The sequence below is a fragment of the Anabrus simplex genome, chromosome 5 (genome assembly GCF_040414725.1).
Source record: "Anabrus simplex isolate iqAnaSimp1 chromosome 5, ASM4041472v1, whole genome shotgun sequence".
Lineage (NCBI taxonomy): Eukaryota > Metazoa > Arthropoda > Insecta > Orthoptera > Tettigoniidae > Anabrus > Anabrus simplex.
In genome coordinates this window covers 90,913,891-90,933,064 of record NC_090269.1, presented here as the reverse complement: position 1 = coordinate 90,933,064, position 19,174 = coordinate 90,913,891, and the positions used below count along the sequence as shown (strand labels likewise).

At 41.9% G+C, this 19,174-nt stretch overlaps 1 protein-coding gene across 2 annotated transcripts in view; it reads left to right on the top strand.

Annotated features, from left to right (window-relative positions):
- The first annotated feature begins 309 nt into the window (after nucleotides 1-309).
- LOC136873771 (uncharacterized) overlaps nucleotides 310-19,174 on the top strand; it is a 461,175-nt gene continuing 442,310 nt past the window's right edge. Inside the window, exons 1-2 of one of the 2 annotated variants that reach the window (XM_068227564.1) lie at nucleotides 10,419-10,496; nucleotides 12,599-12,673. The gene's annotated coding sequence lies outside the window, so the exon portion shown is untranslated. Of the gene's footprint in view, nucleotides 422-10,418; nucleotides 10,497-12,598; nucleotides 12,674-19,174 lie in introns of those variants that run through there. The other variant, XM_068227563.1, reaches the window with a different exon arrangement.

Genomic DNA, 19,174 nt, shown 5'->3' with positions numbered 1-19,174 from the left:
CTCGCCGGCTCGCAGGCAGGGGGTTAATACCAGTGAAACTCACAGATCAGGTGAGTGCAGATATTTACTTATTATTATTGCACATTATTTGAGATCAGATTTCTTGGCGGAATTTTAGCGGATTTTTAGTACCAATTAGCGGATCTTGAAAATTCAAGTTGGCAACACTGAACGCAAGTCTTCCTTGAAACTCAAAGGCTTCCTTGAAACCCAAAGGGAGCCTCCACCAAAACGGGAAGTCCCCGAACGATCTGGCGACGAGCTGACGCAATCCTGACCCTTCAAAAGTGACTTGCTTCTCTCGGATCAGAGGTCAGCTGGCTTATCTGGTCAATATATAAACTTCACTTGACCAAGTGGATCACCATCCTGTCATCAACAGCCAGCTACAGCACACTTACAAGGAGTCTAGACATATGAGGTAAATTCTTCTTCTGCTTCCTCTTCTTCTACTTCGTGTTACTGTATAATCATAAGGGGTAATGAATGAAGGGTTGTAATGGCTAAGCTGCCCGCTTTCTGCATGCAAGTTGGAGGGTTGAATCCCAGCTCTGTATGGTGATATTTGAAAATACTCGAAAACTCTCAAGGCGGTAGATTTACGGGCACGTATAAGAAGCAGAGGCTGTTCTAGGAGAAATATTATGGGTGGGTCCAAACGTATTTATTTGTATGCTCACATTCGTGCAAATTAATGCATTCACGTTATCAGATTATTTAATACAATGATCCACATTGTTTCTAAACAACGCACTGGCTAATAAATACGTAAAATATTAAACCAAGCGAGCTGCCTGTCGTAAGAGGCGACTAAAAGGGCCCCAGGGGCTCTTGACTTGGGTGTGTGGGTTGGCGACCACGGGGCCCTCACCTGTGACCTGGCATTGCTTACACTTGTGCCAGGCTCCTCACTTTCATCTATTCTATTCGACGTCCCTGTCAACTTTTGTTTTTTCCGACCCCGACGGTATTTGTTTTTTTGCTAGTGGCTTTACGTCGCACCGACATAGATAGGTCTTATGGCGACGATGGGATAGGAAAGGCCTAGGAGTTGGAAGAAAGCGGCCGTGACCTTAATTAAGGTACAGCCCCAGCATTTGCCTGGTGTGAAAATGGGTAACCACGGAAAACCATATTCAGAGCTGCCGACATTGGGATTCGAACCCACTATCTCCCGAGTGCAAGCTCACAGACGCGCGCCTCTAACCGCATGGCCAACTCGCCCTGTCCCGACCATATTAGAGCACTCGAGGCCTAGGGAGCCATTCATTTTCACGCCCTTCGTGGCTCTTGTCTTTCTTTGGCCGATACCTTCATTTTTCGAAGTGTCGAATCCCTTCCATTTTTTCTGTCTCATAGAGGATGGTTGCCTAGTTGTACTTCCTCTTAAAACAATAATCACCACCACTACCGCTGTCTGTGTCAGTGCGACGTAAAGTCAGTTGTAATATGATTAGCTGTGTTATGAACATACATACTTCATTATAGACGGTTATGCCTTTCGATGTTCAGTCTGCAAGCATCTGTGATTTAACTAAACATATTCTACTTGAAAGTAGCTTTGTGGCGTAGTTTAGTTCCATAACTATTATTTTTAAATCATTAGAAACTGATTCTAACCGTCGTCCTCTTGGTCTCCCACCCCTTCTCTCTTACCCTCCTCTGACCGAGTCCATTATTCTCCTTGGTAACATAACCTCCTCCGTTCGTCTCCCATGACCCCACCACCGAAGTCCGTTGATGCGTACTGCTTCATTCATCGAGTTCATTTCTAACTTAGCCTTTATTTCCTCATCCGAGTACCCTCCACCCATTGTTTCCACCTATTTGTACCTGGCATCATTCTAGCTACTTTCATGCCTGCTCCTTCTAACTTATGAATGATATATCCTGGGTCAACCCAGCTTTCACTCTCGTGAAGCAAAATTGGTCTGAAAACAGACCGTTGTAAGGATAGTTTCGTCCGGGAGATGATCCGTTTTACAGAGTACTGCTGATCGCAACTGCGAGCTCAGTGCATTGGCTTTGCTGTAACGTGATTCAATCTCACTTACTATACTACCATCAGTGGCGTATGCTGGGATCAAGACGTGGGCTACCACTAGACTTAGGTTACCCCTTTTCGATGGTTGGTTTAGTGAAAGTCCAGTCGTCAGCGTTTTGAGTTGCAGCAAATACTTTAATACACATATTAAAGTATTTGGTTGCAGCCAGTAGCCACCGCAAGTTGCCTGCTGTGTTGTCAAGGCTGCTTCACAAGCTACTGCCCAGACCTCTGCTACTAACAATGCTCAACTCCTGATCAGTGAAGATGGTAACCTAAGGTTTAGCAATTTCAAGTCCGGCTTTGTGACTAAATGAGTAGAATGCTTGCCTTTGGTCCGATAGCCCCGGTTCAATTTTCAGGATCAACCCCCTCATACTGTTAATTCCTCTGGCTTTGGGACTGGGTATTTATGACGTATTCGCCATTCATTTTATCCTCATTAGGTCACGACCAACCCCATACAGATGCCGTTCACCATTATTATTATTATTACTATTATTATTATTATTATTATTATTATTATTATTATTATTATCTTACTATATATAAAAATGGATGTATGTGTGTAAATGACACATCTCCTCCTGAACCACTCGAGCAATTTCAACCAAACTTGGTACACTTATGATTTACTATCCGGAGACGAGCACTGTGGGGGTAAGCCATCCGTAGCTCCCTTAGGAGTGGGGGGTCAGGGGGGGGCAAGGTATTTAAAAAATAGAAAAAGGTGTCGAATCCACAGTTTTCGGGGTCACTGAGATAAATAGTGACATTCTCGATTTTAAAAAAAGTCAAAGTTCAGCTCCCTTTAGGGTAGGGGGCGAGGGGGGAGTGATATATAAAATTAAACGAAAATAGTGTAAAATACATAGTTTTCGGGGTCGCCGAGGTTGAATTGTACACTCCGAATTTTTAGTATCAGGAGACAAACCACGTGGGGGTAAGACAGCGCAGGAACCCTTACGGGTGGTGGGGAGGGGGTCAGATATACAAATTACCGAAAATAGTGTCGAATCCATACTTTTCGGGGTCGCTGAGATGCATAGTGACCCGCCGGATTTTTTTAAAGGCCATGTTCAGCCCCCTTTGGGGTGGGGCGAGGGGGGAGTGATATATAAAATTAAGCGAAAATAGTGTCGAATACATAGTTTTCGGGGTCGCCGAGGTGAATTGTACAGTCCGGATTTTTAGTATCATGAGACAAACCACGAGGGGGTAAGACAGCCCAGAAACCCTTAGGGGCAGGGGGGCGAGGGGGTGAGATATTAAAATCATCGAAAGTATTGTCGAATTCATACTTTTCGGGCTCGCTGAAATAAATAGTGACACTCCGGAATTTCTTAATTTCCAAGATCAGCCCCCCTTCGGGGTGGGGGCGATGGGGGGTAATATATAAAAATAATAGAAAATAGTGTCGAATCCATAGTTGTCGGGGTCACTGCGATGAATAGTGACACAACCGATTTTTAATATCAGGAGACAAACCACGTGGGGGTAATACACCCCAGGAACCCTTAGAGTCAGAGGGCGAGGAGGCTGATATATAAAAATCATCGAAAGTAGTGTCGAATCCATACTTTTCGGGCTCGCTGAAATGAATAGTGACACTCCGAAATTTTTTAACGTCCAAGTTCAGCCCTCTTCGGGGTGGGGGCGATGGGGGGTAATATATAAAAATAATAGAAAATAGTGTCGAGTCCATAGTTTTCTGGGTCGCTGCGATGAATAGTGACACAACAGATTTTTAGTGTCAGGAGACAAACCACGTGGGGGTAATACACCCCCAGGAACCCTTAGGGTCAGGCGGGGCGAGGAGGCTGAGATATAAAATTCATCGAAAGTAGTGTCGAATCCATACTTTTCGGGGTCGCTGAGATGAATAGTGACACTCCGGAATTTTTTAAAGTCTCAGATCAGCCCCCTTCTTGGTGGCGGGTGGGTGATGGGAGAGTAATACATAAAAATAATCTAAAATAAGATTGAATCCATAGTTGTCGGCGTCGCTGAAATTAATATTGAGAAACCGGATATTTTATAAGTCCAAGTTCATCCCCCTTTGGGCTGGAGGGCGAGGGGGGAGTGATATATAGAATTAATCGAAAATAGTGTCGAATACATAGTTTTAGGAATCGCCGAGGTGAATTGTACACTTCGGATTTTTAGTATGAGGAGACAAACCACTTGGGGGTAGGACATCCCAGGAACGCTTAACGGCGGGGGTCTAGGGGTACTGTAAAAATCATCGAAAGTAGTGTCGAATGCATACTTTCCGGGGTCGCTGAGACGAATACCGGCACTCCGGAATATTTTAAAGTCCGAGTTCAGCCCTTTCGTGGTGGGGGCGATGGTTGAGTGATATATGTACAAATAATCGAAAATAGTGTCGAATCCATAGTCGTCGGGGCCGCTGAGATGAATAGTGAGACTACGGATATTTGGGGAAATAGTGTCGAAGACATAGTATTCGGGGTCGCCGGGGAGAATTGTACACTTCGAATTTTTAGTATCAGGAGACAATCCACGTGGGTGTAGGACACCCCAGGAACTCTTAGGGGCGGGGGACGAAGGGGCTGAGATATAAAAATAATCGAAAGTAGTGTCGAATCCGTACTTTTCGGGGTCGCTGAGATGAATAATGATATCCGGATTTTTTTTCAAGTTCAGTCTCCTTCGTGATGGGGGGACGATGGGAGAGTGGTATATAAAAATAATCAAAAATAGTGTCGACTCCATAGTTGTCGGGGTCGCTGAGATGAATAGTGAGACTCCGGATATTTTATAAGTAAAAGTTCATCCCCCTTTGTGGTGGGGGCGAGGGGATTGAACTTAAAAATAATCGAAAATAGTGTCGCTGAGATGAATACTAATACACCCAATTTTTTAAAATTCAATGTTTAGCCCCATTTAGGGTGGGGGAGGGGGGGAGTGAGAAGTAGAAATAATCGAATATACTGCCGAGTCCATAGTTTTCCGGGTCGTATTTTTAAAGTCCAACTTCAGTCCCTTTCGGCATAGGGAGTGAGAAGGTTAGAAAATAAATTGTAAAAAATGACCGAGATAGTGGACGTGTGTATGTTCCAGTATGACTTTCAAGTATGACTTACTACCTGGAAAACATACTTTGGGAGTAAGACGCCCCTAGAACCACTAGGGAAGCGGGTGAAATATAATCTGTATTAATGAATGGAAGTCAGTTTGGAGCGATCTATATATACTGTACTACATATATATATATATATATATATATATATATATATATATATATAAATTAAGGCATTAAAATGGAAACAGACGTGATTTAATGAGACCATTCTAGCATCTTGGAAACTTAAAACTTGGTACCAGACAAGCTGATGACTTCGGGATCCCTAGAAAAATCTAAAATTCTCATAATTCTCTGAGGGGGACACGCTGGGAGTTTCAAATCTGCTTAAGAACACAGTCGGTGATATTTATCCAGAACGATAACTTATAGGTTTCATGGGCTTAAGTTTCCTGAAAGTCCTCATTTTTAACCCCCTCCTCCATATGAAGATGGCGGCACAATCTCCCAGACAAGTTAGAAAATTGAAATTTGGCAAAATTATAGCTTTTTGTACGTTAAGTTTGGCTGTATTTCTGGATTTACCTAAATTTTCCACTTTGTAAACGTGTAATTGATGGTTTGATTCACTTATAGGAAAGACGGGTTCATCAACTATACGAATATTGGCCCACCCAGTAGCCATATGTGAGCCAAATTCTATGTTTGAAGCTGTATGAAAAGTAATTCACTGTGTGAAAATCTTACACAAATTTCACTCTATTCAACGTTTCTGCTCAGTCATACCTTTAAATAGATGAGGTACGAGGAAATAAGAGGCCAGAGGTGTCTTACCGTACAATCCGCTTTTCGATATCATGCACCGCTTAGCAGCAGATATTCTGTAAATGTAGTTGAACATGCATATACTTCCGTATGTGGATCTACGTTTATTCATTGAAGTCGATTTGTAGCGATCTAGAAGAGGGTGTGTCTGACATTGTAATTAATACTTTACAAATCAATAGTGAATGTCAGCTGGAGGGCGTCTGCTGTTGTAATCAGTACTCCCCACATCGACTTTAACTGGCAGTACCGAGCTCGATAGCTGCAGTCGCTTAAGTGCGGCCAGTATCCAGTATTCGGGAGATAGTAGGTTCGAACCCCACTGTCGGCAGCCCTGAAAATGGTTTTCCGTGGTTTCCCATTTTCACACCAGGCAAATGCTGGGGCTGTACCTTAATTAAGGCCACGGCCGCCTCCTTCCCACTCCTAGCCGTTTCCTGTCCCATCGTCGCCATAAGACCTATCTGTGTCGGTGCGACGTTAAGCAACTAACAAACATACATTAGATGCTCTAATACCACAGAGTCGGAAGAAAACTAAATGTGAAGGCCTACAATATCGGAAGCGCATAAAACTGATCAACAATAACAACATTACATTGGCCATTGTTGTGATGTGATTTGTCTCTTTTGCTGCCACTCATCTCCGATAGATGGGCTACTGCTGCGTCTCGAGTAAATCAGCATGCCTGAATATTGGAGGAAAGTAGCTGGGGAGTGAGAAAACTTTGCATATTCTATATGATTGTCCCGTCAACGGCGCGTACTGCAGCTAGTTCTACCCAAGTAAGAATACCTTTTTGGAGCGGGCAGGTTGGTTCCCGCCGAGCATAGAGGAAGGGTCTCTCCTCTCTACTACTTCCGGTATCGTGAAACATTATTTCTTTATGATTCCAACATCCGAATCGAATACCAGAACGCCACCGAAAAAAAATACCCATTGTCACGTCCTGTTACTTTTTTTAAGTACTACTAATGGCTTTCGGACTCGGAAGACCATGCTGCACACTTGTTAATATTGTCAAGTGTCACAACAGTACATTGCGAATGCTTCTGATGGCGAATGGAGTTTTTTACATATTCATTTCTTTGCATTGCTGTACCGATTTGAATATCAATATATTATGTTGTTTTGTACAAAATAAAATAAAAACTGCAATTATGCATTCGTATGCCCGTATGTTGCGAAAATGCGCGTATTCCGTATATACGTATTTATTTATATGCTCTATAAAATTTAGCGATTCGACTTCAAATGGTATGAATCGCCTTTACTTTTTATGGGCACACGAAACATGCAAATATGCCAAAACTCCCCTTCTAGTTACCACATTCGGCGCACACAGGCTAACTGGCGTCACACTGTAGTTGAGACCTCCTTCTATGTCTGGTACCGACCGTCTCCTCGGAGAAAGTTGACGATCATCATGGAGTACATTTCCTATTTTGCATTTACTGTACGTTAGGCTGTAACAAGTGGACAGTCCCGTGATTGGCCCATGGCAAGCTTGAGGTCTCAGCGCTGGGCAAACTAGAGGACGAGTTTCAGGTCTTCAGCATGTGAAACCTAAATATTCTTCTTCTTATTTGTTTACAGTTCTCCGTGTCTGTGCTAACTTTTTCATTTCTATGTTACTACTACGTACTACATCTACTCTAATATGTTTATCATATTTGTGGCTTGCTCTACCTCTGTGCCGTTCTTACCGCTTATACTTCCCTTAAAAGGTAACTGAACAAGTCCTGGATGTCTTTAAGACGTGTCCCATCATGTTATCTCTTCTTCTGGTTAAATGTTGCCATCCCCCTGTGGGTGAGGGTGGCAGAATAACATCCACGGTATCCCCTGCCTGTCATAAGAGGCGACTAAAAGGGGCCCCAGGGGCTCTGAAATTTGGAGCGTGGGTTGGAGACCACGGGGCCCTCAGCTGAGTCCTTGCATTGCTTCCACTTACTTGTGCCAGGCTCCTCACTTTCATCTATCATATCGGACCTCCCTTGGTCAACTCTTGTTCTTTTTCTACCCCGACGGTATTTGCGTATGGAGGCCAGGGAGTGTTTCATTTTCATGCCCTTCGTGGCTCTTGTCTTACTTTGACCGATACCTTCATTTATTGAAGTGTCGGACCCCTTCCATTTTTTCTCTCTGATTAGTGTTAGAGGATGGTTGCCTAGTTGTACTTCCTCTTAAAACAATAATCACCTCCACCACCACTAAATGTTGCCAAATCGTTCTCCTCTCACCAATTCCATTCAGTATCCCTTCCGTTCGTGATTCGATCTAACCATCTTTCCTTCAGCATTCTTCTCTAAAACCATATTTCAAAAGATTTTAGACCCTCTCTGAGCTAGTCCATCTTTCACTTTCGTACAAAGCCACACCCCAGACGAAAGTTTTTTTAAAAACCCTGTCTAATTCCTATATAAATGATTTTTTATTTTTTCAAAATCATACTGATCTGCATGTAAGACAGATTCCCTACCTATATGTTATTTTCCTTACCTTTTCTTAAATAATTGCAAAGAAATTGGAAATTTATTGAACATCTCCCTTGGTAAGTTATTCCAATCTCTAACTCCTCTTCCTATAAACGAATATTTGCCCCAATTTGCTCTCTTGAATTCCAACTTTATCTTCATATTGTGATCTTTCCTACTTTTAAAGACACCACTCAAACTTATTCGTTTACTGGTGTCATTCCACGCCATCTCTACACTGACAGCTCGGAACATACCACTTAGTCGAGCAGCTCGTCTCGTTTCTCCCAAGTCTTCCCAGCCCAAACTTTGCAACATTTTTGTAACGCTACTCTTTTGTCGGAAATCACCCAGAACAAATCGAGCTACTTTTCTTTGGATTTTTTCTAGTTCTTGAATCAAGTAATCCTGGTGATGGTCCCATACACTGGAACCATACTCTAATTGGGGTCTTACCAGAGGCTTATATGCCCTCTCCTTTACATCCTTACTACAACCCTTAAGTACCCTCATAACCATGTGCAGAGATCTGTACACTTTATTTACAATCATATTTATGTGATTACCTCAATTAAGATATTCCCTTATATTAACACCTAGGTTCCCCAGAAGGAACTTTCACCTCCTCAACGCAGTAATTAAAACTGAGAGGACGTTTCCTATTTGTGAAACTCACAACCTGACTTATAACCCCGTTTATCAACATACCATTGCCTACTGTTTGAAGAGAACAAATTTCTTCTCTAAAAAAAAAAAAAAAAGGCCTTTCTTGCTTGTCTGTATCTTACGTTCTCCTTTCTTCGCCTATCATTATAGTTATTCTGCCACCAAAGTAACAACATTCGTCTACTCCCTAATCTAATATTTCCTGCATCACCTGTCTTCGACTGTACTTCATTACTTTTGTTTTAGGTTTATTTATTATCACCTTGTTCCTCTTCTCGAAGACTTTATCGATACCGTTAATCAACTTCTCCAGATCTTTTACAGACTCAGATTAAATAACAATATCATCGGAAAATCGCAGAATTTTGATTTCCTCTCCTTGGATTGTGATTCCCTCTCTAATTCCTCTTTGATTTATTTTAGCGGCCTGTTCTATATAAACATTAAACAGGAGAGGGTACAGACAACAGCCTTATTTCACTCCATTCTCGATTTCTACTTCTTTTTCATAGCTATCGATTCTTATCACTGCAGCCTATTTTTTTATTTTTGTACAGATTGTAGATAATCCTTCTTTCTCGGTATCTGATCTCGATCACTTTCTGCATCTGAAATAGCTTGGTCCAATCAACATTGTCGAATTCTTTTCTAGATCTACGATTGATATGTACGTGGGCTATTATTATTATTATTATTATTATTATTATTATTATTATTATTATTATTATTATTATTATTATTATTTTAACAAGGAGCATGAGCAGTACAAGACAGAATGCCTTGGGGATTGTTTGTGAACTAGTAAAGGTGACTTCTGATCGAAAGAAAAGTCGCACAAAGAAAAGTATCAATTTCGACGTTGCGTTTCGTCTGCCTTTATAGTCTTCGGCACGTAAGGTTAGTCACTAAGAAGCAAATATCACCGCCTTTTTTTATTTTCTTAATGGCTCATCACTTCTGCCAACTTGACTAGTTCTATATTAAAATCACCGGACACAACCATAAAAAACTAACCTCAATATAAGCGTCAATAATGAAGGTTTACTTACCTAAGTAAATTATAAAAATGCAAATTGGCAGCAAGAGGTAGAACATCAGCTGTGGATGGATGGGACGAACTTGCAGAGGCTCGTAAACACCCGCATTCGGCTTGCTGGAGCGGAAAATCGATGGTGATGATGATATTAATAATTATTTCGTGTGGTTATTTCTAGCTGGGTTCAGCCCTTGTAAGGCAGACCCTCCGACGAGGGTGGGCGGCATCTGCCATGTGTAGGTAACTGCGTGTTATTGTGGTGGAGGATAGTGGTACGTGTGGTGTGTGAGTTTCAGGGATGTTGCGGACAGCACAAACACCCAGCCCCCGAGCCACTGGAATTAACCAATGAACATTAAAATTCCCGACCCGGCCGGGAATCGAACCCGGGACCATTCAGCCCAAGGTAGGTAGAGTATAATAGGTAGGCCATTCCCGCTCACAGCGCTCTCATTGATTGATCGCGCGTGACGTAGCCGGGAGGGCTCGAAGCGCGCGCCTGCATTGCCTGCATGCAGCATAGACCTCGATAATTTCTGATAAATAATTAAAAGTTTGGCGTTATTGTAATAAAGTGGTACTTTACATACCACCTGCAATCAGCGATATAATACTGTTGATAGAAAATAGAAGAAACTCTGAGTAATTACATCTTAAAAGCCGGCTGTTAGAACAATACATACATAGAAACACTGGAATAATTATTGGTTTAATTGCATTTAAAACTCACGTTTTGATGACTTAGGAAGTTGTTGAAGAAGGTGAAACTGCCCACAGTCGACTCTTTTGCGCTGAATACTTCTTCATATCATTTATATGATGTTTTTTTGTTGAGGTGACGTATTCTAATGAAAGTTCTGACGTACAACGATATAATATTGTCGTCAAGTTCTGGAAATTTTGATTTATTATAGAAATCAAAGTCTGCATTACCGGTACTCTTTCACATTTAGAAATATAAAGCCCGTGAAAACTACCAAAGAGTACCTCAAACTCCATAATTTTTTATACCATTCTTCGGTTGGACGAGTAAGGCCTCCTTTTGAAATGATTAATAACCAGTCGTGAGGCACTTCCTTTGGCAAGGCAAACATTTCACCTTTATCACCCAAACTGTCATCAACAGAGTGACATTTGAATGCCAAGTAGTCTGCTAGGTACTTAATTGCATCCTGGTTTATGTTTTCAATTTCGAAGTCCTGACAAGTCTTCCATCCTTAACAACTCCAACGTTTCTTCTTGTTCATCTACGGGTAAAGGTGTTAACGGCCCCTCAAAAACACCTATACATAGTTCATCGCTTACGAAGCGCAAGAAATCTTCTTCATTATCAGTATCAGGATGAAAAATACCCGTATCACTCGGCGATGAATTATTTTCAGTAAAGTTTTCCATTGACTAAATCTCACTTGTGTAGGCCTAATCAGGTAATCACCTCCAGAAAGCGCTCCTTAAGTTTAAGCCGTATCCACTCCTAAGGGAAATATTTTCATCTTTAGGCTCCCTGGAGGTCAACACGTCGAAAGTGTCATTGACTAGCTCGATAAAGTTGCTTTTAGCGTCCTTGTTTTAACTATACCGCACTGCCAGAGCTGTGCTCCTGGAAAATAACTGCGCAGCCATTCTCACATTCTGACGGAATCTGTCTGTTAGACTCAAATGAGCCTCATTAATATGATGGGCAGTTGATAGGTCACCTGTTTGAGTTTCTAATAGGTGTTCTATTGTCTATTTCGGAAATTCTGAACCATCAGCTAACGTCAAACCTTCATCTACAAAAAGTGGTTTCTCAATAATTTCAAGATGTGGGGTACATCCAAGGCCAACTAGTGTAGCCTTGGTACATCACAGAACACCCACACCTTCCTTTTATCATCCACTGGATTGGCAAAAGAGCTCTTGTCCTTGTGCACGTCTATTTCCTTCCACACTTTGGTATTTTTGCCCCCCATGTCACAAGTTACTGCGACAATATGAATGCCACAAGCCTCAAGTTTACTAATTATGTTTATTAACAACTCTGACGCCATTGTCACGTCGCTTCTATGCAGCAAAGAGCCCTCGAATCATCGCTACCTAACGTTGCTGTGAGGCCCTAGTATGCGGTCATCAGATGAATCGTATGAAATACGTCCGTCTGTATTCATTTCATCAAATGTCAAAACCGCGATATTTTCAGACTCCTTGTAATTTACTGCGCTCCTCACGTTTTGGAAATCTGTGGTACAAGACACCAGTTATTTTCGATCCCTAATTAGTACATTGTGCCGTAGCACAATTAACTTTATATTTAGAAACCTTAATCATCTTTAACACAATAATCAACACAATACGGAAAATGTTACAAGACTGCGTACCGCAAAATGGACCTATACTGAAAGCGAGTTCCTTATCGTTCAATGCTACAGCTGCCGACAGGAGACCTCCACGTGACGTCAGCATGAGGCGATGTTACGCTGGAAGCAAAGCGCGGGAGTCGGGAATGAGCCCCCCTGCATTCAGCCAACGAGTCGGACATGGTGGAGGTGGTGGTGGTGGTGAAATAAAACAAGAGATTCATAATCAAGACGGTTTTCAAGGTCAGTGAGAATTACGTAGCGCATACCTATCTACGAAATGTCACTGTAATATTTGACCCAAATGGAACATTATAATAGTTTTTACACAAATAAAGTGTAAAATCTGCGGTAAATTAAGAAATAGTACGAAATATTTTACTTGCAGAGAATGTTATGGATACATACTTTACTACCTTACCACTATGTTTTTTCTGCTACGTCGCAGCGCTTCCTTAAGTGTTTTGTTTGTCTAACACTTTCATGTGCGATGACTTTGCTCACTGAAGTTGTTTGCGATAATTAGGTGTCGTTTTCTTCATGTTGCTCATTCATTTTGTGCCCTAACTCATTCATAAATGATATATTTATTGGTCCAGGGATCATGCTGTTTTCATTTCAACAATGCTATTTTCCTTTCAACAAAAAAGTAATATATTTATTGGTCCAGGTATCATGCTGTTTTTCTGTTTGAACTGCCCACGCTAGTCATATGCACAAAGATAATGAGAATTCACAGACATAGCACTCCCATTCGTCGGTGCTAGTCCTGGACCTCAAGAAAGAAACAAAAGACGGCACGAGCAGCGGAATACAACATAAGGGAGTCCTGTCTACAGCCTATAAGTATTATATGCGAACCTTTTCTTGAGCCCGATTTTTACGGGGTGAGGAGTAAGGAGGGAGCGCTGCCGGTTCCGGTTTTACTGCCAACTGGATGGAAATGAAATCTGAATTGAATCGATAATATGATCGATCGATATGAATTTTCTAAACATTTATTATCTTACGCCAACAACTGTGTCACACATACATCATTTAACATTATATAACATTTCTCGATGCGAATCTTGTTCCTAGCATGAATTATATAGTTTCGGCTTTGCTGTGTAAACAACAACAGTACTAGTTCGTAAAGTGTTCGCCAGATGTCGCACAGCGATGCATAAGCGATTCATAGTTTGTGTTTCAAAGGTTGCCTATACGGATGCCGAAGATAACCGAGGTCTACCGATTCAGCACTAGAGAGCTCAGGCCTCAAGAAAAGGTTCGCATATAGTACATATACGCATTTCTCTAGGTATTTCTCTACTAACGACGGTATTTCTTAATTTACCGCGGATTTTTCACCTCATTTGTGTAAAAGGAATTATTATGTTCCATTTGGGACAAATATTACAGTGGCATTTCGTAGATAGGTATGCGCTACATAACCAAGGAAAGAAACACTCTCTCACCCTCACTCAATTTAATGTTATACATTTCTGCCTTTATTTTGATATACGCATTACTATAAACGTATTCATGAAAAGGACACGTCTTGAACGATGCCATTTTTATTTAATAAATCTTTGTAGTGTGATGTTCAAAAGTTCCAGAACTTACTTCCTGCTTTCCTTTTCGGAGGAGTTCTTGCAGATCTTGCATCTTAGACATCGTAATTAAATTCTATACATAAGAACTGGACGAAATAAGACCGTATTAATGAACTGTTTCATTCGTCATTTCACACCACCTACGTTATAAATGCATTATTGGAACATGTTACAGTTGTTCTACATACCTGGTTTTATCCAAATAGATTTACAATCCTACAGAAAAAGAAAATATGCTTTACTTATTTTCGTAAATGTAACAGTAGTGATTTTCACAACACGCAATGGCAGTACGTATAATCTCGTAAGTCACGAAAAAAAATATGACTCAGCCTACACAGTGCCAACATGCGAGATGAACGGTAACTATAAGACGTCGTATCGGCAAGTAGGGTCCCTAAACTGTATGATTGGCGACAATGAATCGAACCCAACAGTTATAAAATAACTATAAATCACTACCTTCAGTGTCCGACTCGTTGGCTGAACGGTCAGCGTACTGGCCTTCGGTTGAGAGGGTACCGGGTTCGATTCCCGGCCGGGTCGGGGATTTTAACCATAATTGGTTGATTCCAATGGCACGGGGGCTGGGTATATGTGTTGTCTTCATCATCATTTCATCCTCATCACGACGCGCAGGTCGCCTACGGAAGTCAAATAGAAATACCTGCACCTGGCGAGCCGAACCCGTCCTGGGATATCCCGGCTCTAAAAGCCATACGACATTTCATTTCATTTACTACCTTCAGTGTTAACAGAGGAGAAAAGGTTAGGTTGTTAGGAACTACGTTCACGCAGTGTTGCCAACTTGGCGGAATCAGAAGACTGTCGGCGGAGAAATATATAATTTAAGCGGACAGCGGATTTTTTGGCGGAATTCTAGAATTATTATAGCGGAATTCAGTGTTTTATCCATTTTACGTTTTTTTTTTTAATTTGTACTCCGGTCTGTCTCCAAGCTATTCCGTATTTCTTGCCAGGAGCTAGCAATCACATGAGGAAAACACGTTATTTGGATTTGATGTTATGAGATCATGGTATCATAAATTTGTAATGCGTGGGGTATGGATGGGTACTTATCTCTTCGTCGACGAATGACGACAGATAATGAAACTGAGAGAGTAGCATTTATATTTATGTTACGAAGGAAGACCGTTTGAACTGGCCTGTTCTGTGTGTGGCCCTTGAGGTAGGGGATTCACCTGGTTTGCACCCGGCACTAAAATGCCGACAAGTTTTAGCTCGCCGGCTCGCAGGCAGGGAGTTAATCCCAGTGAAACTCACAGATCAGGTGAGTGCAGATATTTACTTATTATTATTGCACATTATTTGAGATCAGATTTCTTGGCGGAATTTTAGCGGATTTTTAGTACCAATTAGCGGATCTTGATAAGCCGGCAACACTGCGCTCACGTCCCGAGAACTATAATAGACTTCCTTTAAACCCTAAAGAGAGCCTCTATCAAAACGGGAAGTCCCCTCACGGTCCGGCGACGACCTTAATTGATCTTGACCCTTTGTAGAGGTGTGACGGTCCAGAGAAAATGTGTCACTGCTCCAACTGCTCCAGTGACACGTTGCCGGTCCAGTGACAAACCGGTCCAACCACAGATGGAGCTGAGGAGCATGGGATAGCATGCAGAGCGCGGTGACACGCTGCCGGTCCAGTGACAAACCGGTCCAGCAACAGATGGAGCTGAGGATCATGGCTCCGCGGTGACACGCTACCGGTCCAGTGACAACCGGTACAAGCACAAATGGAGCTGAGGAACACTGTTGCCAGCCCATAAATATTTTCTCCACCAATTTTTAGTTCAAAATCTGCTAAATTTCGAACTGAAGTAAAAGAGCATATATCAACTGTGTTAATAGAGGGGATTAACTCAACACTCACCGCACTATATGCTCTGAAACAGATCTGCAGATCTGACGTCCTGTGGTTGCATATGAAGCCACATGGTACTACTCTCTTTCAAAATATATGCTGGCAGTTCAAAGTGCAAAGCACATCCGGAAATTCTCAAATCTGTTTCGAAAGTTACTTTCACTTTCATTACTGTTTTCATTGGTTTTGATAAGTACGGAAAAAAATAATGTCTAACACTTTCGCATTTATATTGCACTACCAATAGGTGCACCGTCCGTGTTTGGGATTACTAGGATGCTTAACCAACTAGTCTTTTAAAGTTTAATTCTTTAACCACTTTTTACGAAATATCTGACTGTACATTTAACCTTTTCTTTTGACATATTGACATACCAAACATAACCTGACGTCAAAAGAAACACGATATCAAACACGACACTACCCGTCTCCTCTCATCAAGAGCACAGTAACGATTGCAACCAATTCTGGCTAAGGTTGTGGGCCAGAGCTGCTCTCATTGTGTTATACGGGCCCGCCTGAAAAAATTACAACTCGGACCCTGTCAAATAAAATGTAAAATGTATGAATAAAACTAAACTCCATTGCGCAACAGCGCCGAAGGGTCATGACCTACCAAGCGAAAGCAAACCTATGAATAACTACTGCAAATTAAATCACCGAGCTTGATAGCTGCAGTTGCTTAAATGCGGCCAGTATCCAGTATTCGGGAGATAGTGGGTTCGAAACCCACTGTCGGCAGCCCTGAAGATGGTCTTCCGTGGTTTCCCATTTTCACACCAGGCAAATTTAATTAATTAAGACCACGGCCGCTTCCTTCCCACTCCTAGCCCTTTCCTGTCCCATCGTCGCCGTAAGACCTATCTGTGTCGGTGCGACGTAAAGCAACTTGCAAATGAAATCACAACAGGAAGATGTAATGCAATACATTGTCAATTTATGTAAGCAAATGAATTATTCATTACTGTAAGATTACGAACAAAATATTTAAAGGTTCTTTAAGTTGATGCCATCCTGGTGGGAACATCCAAATGTTGTCCATCGATAACATCACAGGGAAATTAAATTAAAATTACCAATCTCTATTCCCTGACAGGTTTACAGGACGCGTGTGCGTCTCCGATAACCCTTCCAAAAATATGAATTCATGCTCCGCACGTGTGAATGAGTCATGCACTCAAATGCTATTACTTAGGAAATGTATACATGGCATCACGCACCCACACGATTACGCGAAGCGCTGTGCTAGTATTTACTTGACTCACCTAATTTACCAAATGATAAATTAAAGTATACATGGCATCACGCACCCACACGATTACGCGAAGCGCTGTGCTAGTATTTACTTGACTCACATAATTTACCAAATGATAAATTAAAATCCACCAGAATGATATTATTATTATTATTATTATTATTATTATTATTATTATTATTATTGCTGGCCCCGTGATGTAGGGTTAGCGTGCCTGCCTCTTACCCGGAGGCCCCGGGTTCGATTCCCGGCCAGGTCAGGATTTTTACCTGAACCTGAGGGCTGATTCGATGTCCACTCAGCCTACGTGATTAGAATTGAGGAGCTATATGACGGTGTGATAGCGGCCCCGGTCTAGAAAGCCAAGAATAACGGCCGAGGGGAATCGTCGTGCTGACCACACGACACCTCGTAATCTGCATGCCTTCGGGCTGAGCAGCGGTCACTTGGTAGGCCAAGGCCCTTCGAGGGCTGTAGTGCCATGGAGTTTGGTTTGGTTTATTATTATTATTATTATTATTATTATTATTATTATTATTATTATTATTATTATTTGTAGAAATGTTTTAGTGATGAAGTAGATTACTGTGGATTTCTTTCGTTCACATTAAATAATGAACACCGTACCGGTATGTCTCCGTCCTGTTCTTGTCACATCCTCCCTAACGGTACGGGACGACGACGGCTGTGTCGCTGGACCGTTTGCGGATAGCAGTAGCAACACTGTCACAGCAGTGGACCGGTACAGGACGCTGTGAGTCGCAGCGCAAGACCGTCACAGTTTGGTCACAGTAGCAGACAGCAGTGGACCGGTAGCAGCAAACTGCGAGTCGCAGCGCAAGACTGTCACAGTAGCAGTGGACCGGTAGCAGCCAACTGCGAGTCGCAGCGCAAGACTGTCACAGTAGCAGTGGACCGGTAGCAGCCAACTGTGAGTCGCAGCGCAAGACTGTCACAGTAGCAGTGGACCGGTAGAGAAGAGGCTCCTGGAGCAGGTTGTCACTGCTCCATTCGGAGAATAGGTGACGCGTACCGGTACAGCAGTACCGACTCACCTCTAACCCTTTGCAAGTGAAGACTGCTTACAGTTCTTTGGTGAGTTGTTTGCGCATAGCAGCTAAGCCAAATCAGATATGAACTTGCTTCTCTCCGATCAGAGGACAAGTGGCTTATCACTTTTTTTAACCCTCACATGACAAAGTGTCCTGTCTTCAGCAAGCGGCTGCATCTCCCGTACGAAGATTGCATTGTTGTCAGATATAATAATAATAATAATAATAATAATAATAATAATAATAATAATAATAATAATTCAGTGGCGTATGCTGGGATCAAGACGTGGGCTACCACTAGACTTAGGTTACCATTTTTCGATGGTTGGTTTAGTCACGGCCGACTTGATGTGTCGCTCTAGCTAGCTCCTTACCGGCCTTGACAATCGGGTCCACGTACTGTAATCGGAGTAGTTACACAACTCGACACGTGGCGCTGGCGGCCGACCTATTTGCGGTAGAAATGCATACTTCTTTATGGAAAATATATTGACTTTGGTTGCCGATTTATCGTAATTTAGAGCTATGGAGAATATTACATGGGTTAATACTGTTAAAATGATTAATCTTAAAGGTTACTTTCGTTGATATTTGCCAAAATGATGTCGTGAAATGAAACTGCGGGGAGATGACTTAGTCCAGCTGACGTTCTGATATTGACTCTGATTGCCGATGTATCTTAATTTAGGGAATAAAATAGTATGTTACATTGACTAATATTGTTAAAATGATTAATCCTAAAGGCTACTTTCATTGATATGCCAAAACAACGTCGTGAAATGAAACTGCGGAGGATGGAGTAGTCCAACTGACGTTCCTTAATTGTGAGGAATAATAGTAATCGTTTTTATTATCATGGCATTTAGATACATAGCAGAACTTACCACAATGCTTTTGTCTTCTGATGTTAATATCGAGATTAAGAGTCATTGTTCAATTAGAGTTTTAAAATTCTTC